Source organism: Cyprinus carpio, chromosome B3 (genome assembly GCF_018340385.1).
Source record: "Cyprinus carpio isolate SPL01 chromosome B3, ASM1834038v1, whole genome shotgun sequence".
Taxonomy (NCBI): Eukaryota; Metazoa; Chordata; class Actinopteri; order Cypriniformes; family Cyprinidae; genus Cyprinus; species Cyprinus carpio.
This window is the reverse complement of record NC_056599.1, coordinates 42,345,661-42,353,437: the sequence shown is the minus strand read 5'-3', so window position 1 is coordinate 42,353,437 and position 7,777 is coordinate 42,345,661. Positions and strand designations below refer to the sequence as shown.

The 7,777-nt window shown below is 37.5% G+C and overlaps 1 long non-coding RNA gene across 2 annotated transcripts in view; it reads right to left on the bottom strand.

Moving 5' to 3' along the window:
- The window catches only part of LOC122136639, a 23,263-nt gene extending 20,324 nt beyond the window's left edge, over positions 1–2,939 (bottom strand). For both annotated transcript variants that reach the window (XR_006154287.1, XR_006154286.1), the window contains exon 1: positions 2,710–2,939. This is a non-coding gene — a long non-coding RNA (uncharacterized LOC122136639). The remainder of the gene's footprint in view (positions 1–2,709) is intronic.
- Positions 2,940–7,777: the final 4,838 nt, after the last annotated feature.

Below are 7,777 nucleotides of genomic sequence, written 5' to 3'. Positions count from 1 at the left end.
AACTAGCCAAGTAGATATGAATGTTTATTCATTACCAACTGCAAGTAATATTGGGTTCATGCTAACTGTCTAACAAGCTTGCTGTATTGCTACGTTGAGGGTATTTTTTAAAAATAAAGTCCAAATAGTTTTTTTCAACCACCTAGATATCTTAGAATCTGGGGGAACAAGACAGCAGTGAGTGCAGAACATGGTAACTACAGTACTTATCCACAAGTGGTTGAAGATGATGCCCTCTGGTAGTATTTTGACCCAGGAGTGTTTTTACACCACAAGGTTTGAGAAAAGGTTCTTCCCAACTTCAGGCCTTATTCTCATGTCATATATAACTGTGATGTTCTGCAGAACAAAAAAAAAACGAAAAAACAAAAAACAGTCTTAAGTAGCTGGGGTATATTTTGTAGCCAAAATAATACAAATTCTTCTCCTCTCTGACAAGCGTTTAGTGGGTTGTTAAAACATCCAAAAATACAGTTGGCAGGTCAAAATGACATTCGGATTTCTTTTAGGGGGCAAGCGTGTTTATCAGTATAAATATTAGTAAGATCTATGTTCCCTTAGTCATATTTTTTAAATTTCACTACTGTCAATATATCAAAACTAATTGTTGATTAATTATATGCATTGGCGAACATACTTCATTTGAACAACTTTAAGATAGATTTCCTCATATTTACAGATTTTGTTGCTCCCCTCAGATTCCAATTTTCTCCCCCTCCCCCTCCTCCCCCCCTCCCCCCCCCTTCCCCCCCCCCTCCCAGGCTTCAGATCCCCCCCCCCCCCCCACGTCTTTCCCCCGCCCCCCACCACCACTCCATGGTCCTCTTCCTCCCCCCCCTCCAGGGTCGCAAATCTGTTTTCTCTGTTTTTTTTAACATCACAGGTGTAAGCTCACACTGCATTATACTCACGTCTCTTCAGCGTAGGCCCTATCACAACAAAAATATATCCTTGACATCCCTGTAGTGGTTTTTTGGGGAAAATTCCAGTATTTGAGCAGTAGATTATAAAAATTGTGCTAATATAAAAGTAAATGAAGTAGCCTATATAAATTGCAAAATAAATCTATCTATCAGTACTTTTTTACTTAAGTACATAAAAATCGAGGTACTTTTGTAACTTTCACTCGAGTAAAATGAAAAAAGGAGTATCGTTTTACTTGGTACTGGAGTATTATTTTATTATACGTATCTGTACTTTTACTCAAGTACTTGATTTGTGTACTTCGTCTACTGATTTTTTTTATTTGTTTTCTTGTTTTATTTGTATTTATTTTCAGTGAGCTTGAGGTTTTTTTTTTATTATTATTATTATGGCTATATTATTATTATTTGGTTATATTCGTTTTGACTATTGACATTGGTGACAAGGATTATGAAAATTCTATGGTATCAAATCTTTATATCATAAAAAAACCTTATTAAAAGAAAAAATAACTACATCAAGATATATATTGTTATCGAGATATGAAATTTTTCATATCGTGATATAAGATTTTGGTCATATCACCCACCCCTATCGGAGGCTGCTCAATTTGCCCGACCCTGGCGGAAGTGCTCGCAGACAGTGTTAGGACCATAAACAAAGACGAGGAAAGCACGGAGGCCTAAGAGCTCAGCCAAAGCTAACACCACATCGGCTATCTTTACCCTGCATTTTTCTCACTAATATTCGGTCACTGGTCAACAAAATGGATGAACTTCAACTGTGCATCACACAAGAGAATTATGGATTCTAATATCATGGTTTCTATAGAAACGTGGCAGAATAACAGCACTCTGGACAGAGTTATCTGAACTCCCAGCGTATGTGGCAGGGCATTCAGGCCAGTAGTGACTACAAACCCACTAACTCCTCCCCTCCATCCACTGGTATCTCCTTCCTTAATGAGCTAAATAACTTCTATGCTTACTTTGAAAGGGATAACCAAGAACTGACAAACAAAATCCTGCAGACCACCAGCCATGCATGTACTAAAATATATTCTGCAATTCCAGATCACAATATAAGGCACAAGCCGATGTGTATTTTTTCCTTTGTAATTCAGTGCACAAGTAAACACTTACACTAGAAAATATGCACTTTTGTTTATATTTTGTTTTTGTTCATTTGTAAAGTACAAATGAAAATTAAACCATTTAAATGCATAAAAATAACTATTTTTACATTCTGGCATTCATGTGCTGTTGACATCCAGCCTTTTTCACATTATTATCACTATCTGCATGTCTCATCCATTAGTATGCAATGATGGAGAACAAGTTTAGGACAAGCTGACTGAGCAATAAACCTATAGTGAGCCCCTTTGTGGTGAGGAATAATAGGGGAAAAAAATTCATATTCATTCATTCTTACTTAGTTTATAAATATCTCAATTGCAATGCATGCCTCTGCATTTCGAGTTCACATCCTGATCCGGACTGTTTGCTTGCAGTGCAGCATCATCAAAATAGCACAACCTGCTTAATTTATTCCTTCATTACCTTAATAAGCCACATCACACATTTTCACGTTAAATGTTTTAGAATGTCTGTTAACACAGTCTTATAACCAATAACAAATATTCTGAATAGCAAATGAACCTTTTAGCTATGTTCTGGGAATGGTCTTACAAAATGAACATTCCTGGAACCACAAATGTATTGTTGGGTTTTGATTATAGCCTATGTTACTGCTAAGAGAATAAATCTAAACATAAAAAAGTCAAACCTTAGGGAGCTGACTTCCAAACAGCAAGCAGAAGTTTTCTGTATCGCAGTTATGTCTTATTTCCTTGAATATCTTTGCTGTATTCTTTTGTCAGTGCATTGACCGTTTATAAAGAACGATGCAAGACTCAAGTAATTCAATCAGAATGGATCAGAAGGTTATGGTGACGTCAGATTGCGGATCTTTCAAGGATATCACATGATCTTAAATCTGCAGTCCTGCATAGTCATGCTCAGATAAACGGGGGTGGGAGGGGGCTTTCAAGCAAATTACACACAGGGGAGGTCCACTGAGCCTCACAGTAATACAATACCCATAATCTCTCAGTCTTTATGAATGTATTTATCAAATACTAGAAAATAATTATAGGAAATCCAAATATATAGTGTAGAATTATAACTGAATATAAAAATGGAAACACTGAACAGTTATATCCTACACAGTTTAAATTAAGAGAAGTCTTTTTACAGAGAAAATGCAGTATAATGTTACAGTAATTTCACATTTTTCTTTAGAAATGTGAATTTCCATAGAACATACATACATTGCACCAAATTTAAATAATTATCAATTAGTAAACAGATTGTGTGAGTTACTGAAAAAAGCAGGCATTTTCTTTATTAATGTAATATAATATAATATAATATAATATAATATAATATAATATAATATAATATGTGTGTCATGATTCCAGTCTATGTTATCCTGTCTGGGTTTTTTTAGACTCTTATTTTGAAGTGTTCATGTTCCACATGGTTTCTGTTTTTCCCTGGTTCCTTTGCCTAACGGGTTAGTTTCCTTGGTAATTTATTAGTTCATATGGAGTTAATTGGTTAACAGATGTTCAGGAGCAGGGGCTCTCCAAACAATCACCTGACTTACTGAAACCTCCATATACAGTCGTGGCCAAAAGTTTTGAGAATTACATCAATATTGGAAATTGGAAATGTTGCTGCTTAAGTTTTTATAATAGCAATTTGCATATACTCCAGAATGTTTATGAAGAGTGAATCAGATGAATTGCATCGAGTCCTCTTTGTCCATGAAAATTAACTTAATCCCAAAAAAACCTTTCCACTGCATTTCATTGCTGTCATTAAAGGACCTGCTGAGATCATTTCAGTAATCATTCTTGTTAACTCAGGTGAGAATGTTGACGAGCACAAGGCTGGAGATCATTATGTCAGGCTGATTGGGTTAGAATGGCAGACTTGACATTGTTAAAAGGAGGTGATACTTGTGAAATCATTTGTTCTTCCATTTGTTAACCATGGTGACCCTGCAAAGAAACGCGTGCAGCCATCCTTGCGTTGCATAAAAATGGCTTCACAGGCAAGATATTGTGGCTACTAAAGATTGCACCTAAATCAACAATTTATAGGTTCATCAAGAACTTCAAGAAAGAGGTTTCAATTCTTGTAAAGAAGGCTCAGGGCGTCCAAGAAAGTCCAGCAAGCGCCAAGATCGTCTCCTAAAGCGGATTCAGGCTGCGGATCGGGAGTGCCACCAGTGCAGAGCTTGCTCAGGAATGGCAGCAGGCAGGTGTGAGCGCATCTGCACGCACAGTGAGGCGAAGACTTTTGGAAGAAGGCCCTGGTGTCAAGAAGGGCAGCAAAAAGAAGCCACTTCTCTCCAAAAAAAACCATCAGGGACAGATGGATCTTCTGCAGAAAGTATAGTGAATGGGACTGCTGAGGACTGGGGCAAAGTCATATTCTCCGATGAAGCCCCTTTCCAATTGTTTTGGGGCATCTGGAAAAAGGCTTGTCCGGAGAAGAAAAGGTGAGCGCTACCATCAGTCCTGTGTCATGCCAACAGTAAAGCATCCTGACACCATTCATGTGTGGGGTTGCTTCTCATCCCAGGGATAAAAAGGGGTGGGCTCACTCACAATTCTGCCCAAAAAACACAGCCATGAATAGAAGAATGGTACCAAAAACACCCTCCAACAGCAACTTCTTCCAACAATCCAACAACAGTTTGGTGAAGAACAATGCATTGTTTCCAGCACGATGGAGCACCGTGCCATAAGGCAAAAGTGATAACTAAGTGGCTCGGGGACCCAGAATGTTGAAATTTTGGGTCCATGGCCTGGAAACTCCCCAGATCTTAATCCCATTTGAGAACTTGTGGTCAATCCTCAAGACGGCGGGTGGAACTAAACAAAAACCCACTAATTCTGACAAAACTCCAAGAGTTATTATGAAGAATGGGTTGCTATCAGTCATATTTGGCCCAGAAGTTGATTGAGAGCATGCCCAGATCGAATTGCAGAGGTCCTGAAAAAAGAAGGGCCAACACTGCAAATACTGACTCTTTGCATAAATGTCATGTAATTGTTGATCAAAAAGCCTTTGAAACGTATGAAGTGCTTGTATTATATATTTCAGTACATCACAGAAACAACCGAAACAAAGATCTAAAAGCAGTTTAGCAGCAAACTTTTTGAAAACTAATATTTATGTAATTCTCAAAACTTTTGGCCACGACTGTATATCGGGCCACCTCATACCATACTGCTAGTCTCATTCTCTCGAAGGACAGATGGACTCGCCTGGCCTGGACGGCGCTCTGTTCGATTCAGTGTCACTGGCGACACTTGAGGATCACCTCTCACCTCTCATAAAACTCCGCTCACAAACATCCTTTCATCCCAACATCCATTCCTATACCCTTCCCTTCAGCTGATTACAGCAATATGGCTCACAGCCCAAAGACACGCAGGCTGGTTAAATTGAGCATTCTAAATTGTTCCCCCTTGACTCATATGTATAACAGACTTGTGTACGGATTGATTTATGTATTAACTGATTTTCGCCCTGAAATATAGCCACATATGCTGGTATGGCTTAATAAGTAAATAAACAAACAATCAGCAATACGGCTCCATGTTTTCTAATAATTATCTATAGCTACTTCTAAATTCCAGATGCCCATTCACTGTCCCTCACGCAAAGTCCTTTGAAGACAAGTCATGTCACTCAGTTGCCATCTTTGAAACGCCTCTTAGACATGCAAGAACAACTCCTATCTCTTTGTATGGGGAAACATCAAATTCTCCAAAACTGTTTACTAAGCTTATGATTAAATTTCATATTTGAAATCACCAAAGAAATCTGACAACAACTGTGTTATAAATGTTGTTACTTTTGCTCAAATAGCATTATTAAAAGCTTAATTATTCAGGCTAGATCAGTCAGTGCGCATGCGCAGTCCTAAGCGCACGTCTCAGACCACTGACGCTTCTAACAGCAGCTGCAGTGACATGTTCACTTTTCAGATTAGCGATTAGCTCTTTCATTCAGAAGGCAGGGCTTCCTGCGATTGAGCGGTCATATTGAGCGTTGCATTTTTTCCTCATTCAAAACTAAAGAAGTGACACATCTTGGGTATACTGTACTATAGTCTTTGCTCATGCAGACCAGTCGGTCTCTTTCAACCCCAATTATATTTCCAAATTTTCTATTCATTCTCCCCCTCCCACCCTCCCTCCCTGCATCTTGCAACACACCTCACTCACAAACATCCTTTCATCCCAACATCCATTCTTCCACCCTTCCTTCAGCCATTTACAGCAATACGGCTCTCGTGTTTCTAATAACCGCACCACCACGGCAGCGCCTCAGGCGGACCATCCCACAGCTAACAACAGCACCACCACAGCAGTGCCTCAGGTGGACGAGCCTGCAGCTAACAACAGCACTGCTTACTTATTCAGGCTAGATCAGTCAGTGCGCATGCACAGTCTTAACCCTCTGGAGTCTAAGGGTATTTTTGGGGCCTGGAGAAGTTTTGTCATGCCCTGACATTTGTGCTTTTTTCAGTTTCTTATAAATATCCAAATGGCTAAAGTCTAATCTCACTGTAATCAGCACAAACTGGACTATAATAATATGTGAGCAGCATGTATGTACATGATTGTGTTTTTTGAGAAAAAAAATTGTTATGCGTGGTTAGTGAAAAACTAAAAATGTTAAATCACTTGAATAAAGGCAATAAAACACATACAGAAAATTGGTTCCCAGGAATTTTGAGAACTGGAGCTTGTAGCCTAGAATTTTTTTTTTCTAAATGATGTGAAAATCATCTTGTTTACTCACTTACAGAAAACAATATATTGATTTAAATTTTCGAAGACACTTTTTGTTGGTAAAAGTCATATGCGAGTAGGCGTCAACTATCATGAATTTACACCTGAGAAGACAAAGGCCTGCATAATGAGCTGCATAATGAGCCATTCAGTCAGCTGTGTCACTGAGAGGGATGAGTTACAAGAAAGAATGTGAGGACAAAATAAATCTATATAATTTTATGTTTGTAGTTTATTTAGAATATATTTAATTATCCCACAACATAATTTGATATTCACTTGTGAGTGCAGTTAAACAGTTTATTAGGAACAATCAAAGCTGACTTTCAAACTGAATTTTTTGCATCATTACTCCAGTCACACAATCCTTCAGAAATCCTTTTAACAATCTTATTTTCTACAAAAAAAAAAAAATATATATATATATATTGTTATTATTATCATTATTATTATTATCATTATTATTATTAATGTTGAAAAGAGCTGAGAATATTTTTTTCAGGTTTTTTAGGGGATAAATTGAAAGAACAGCAATGATTGTTACATTTGTTACAGTTACATTTATTGTTACATTTATATTATTTACATCAAGCTTTTGAATGGTATAGTAGTGTATATTGTTATTGAAACTTCATAATATTTCACTTGATTATACATTTAGTCAGGAATTGTAGTTTGGAAAAAGTCTTTGGACAAAGTCTAACTAGTAAAATGTTTACACGTTATGTGAAAACTAATACAAGTATATAAATAAATAAAAAAGAGACTTACTCATGTTTCTGATCTCTGCTGAATAAAGTGCTTCATTCTTTTTTCTGAGGAAATCCAAATCTCAAATCCTCAACCACATCACATCTTTTTGGGGTGAATTATGTCTTATTCCTCTCATCGCGAAGCAAACAGTAAAATAATAAAAAACTTGAAGAACAGTCTCGCTGCGTTGTCTTCTGTTGTGTGGGCGTATTCAAAAGCCGCGCG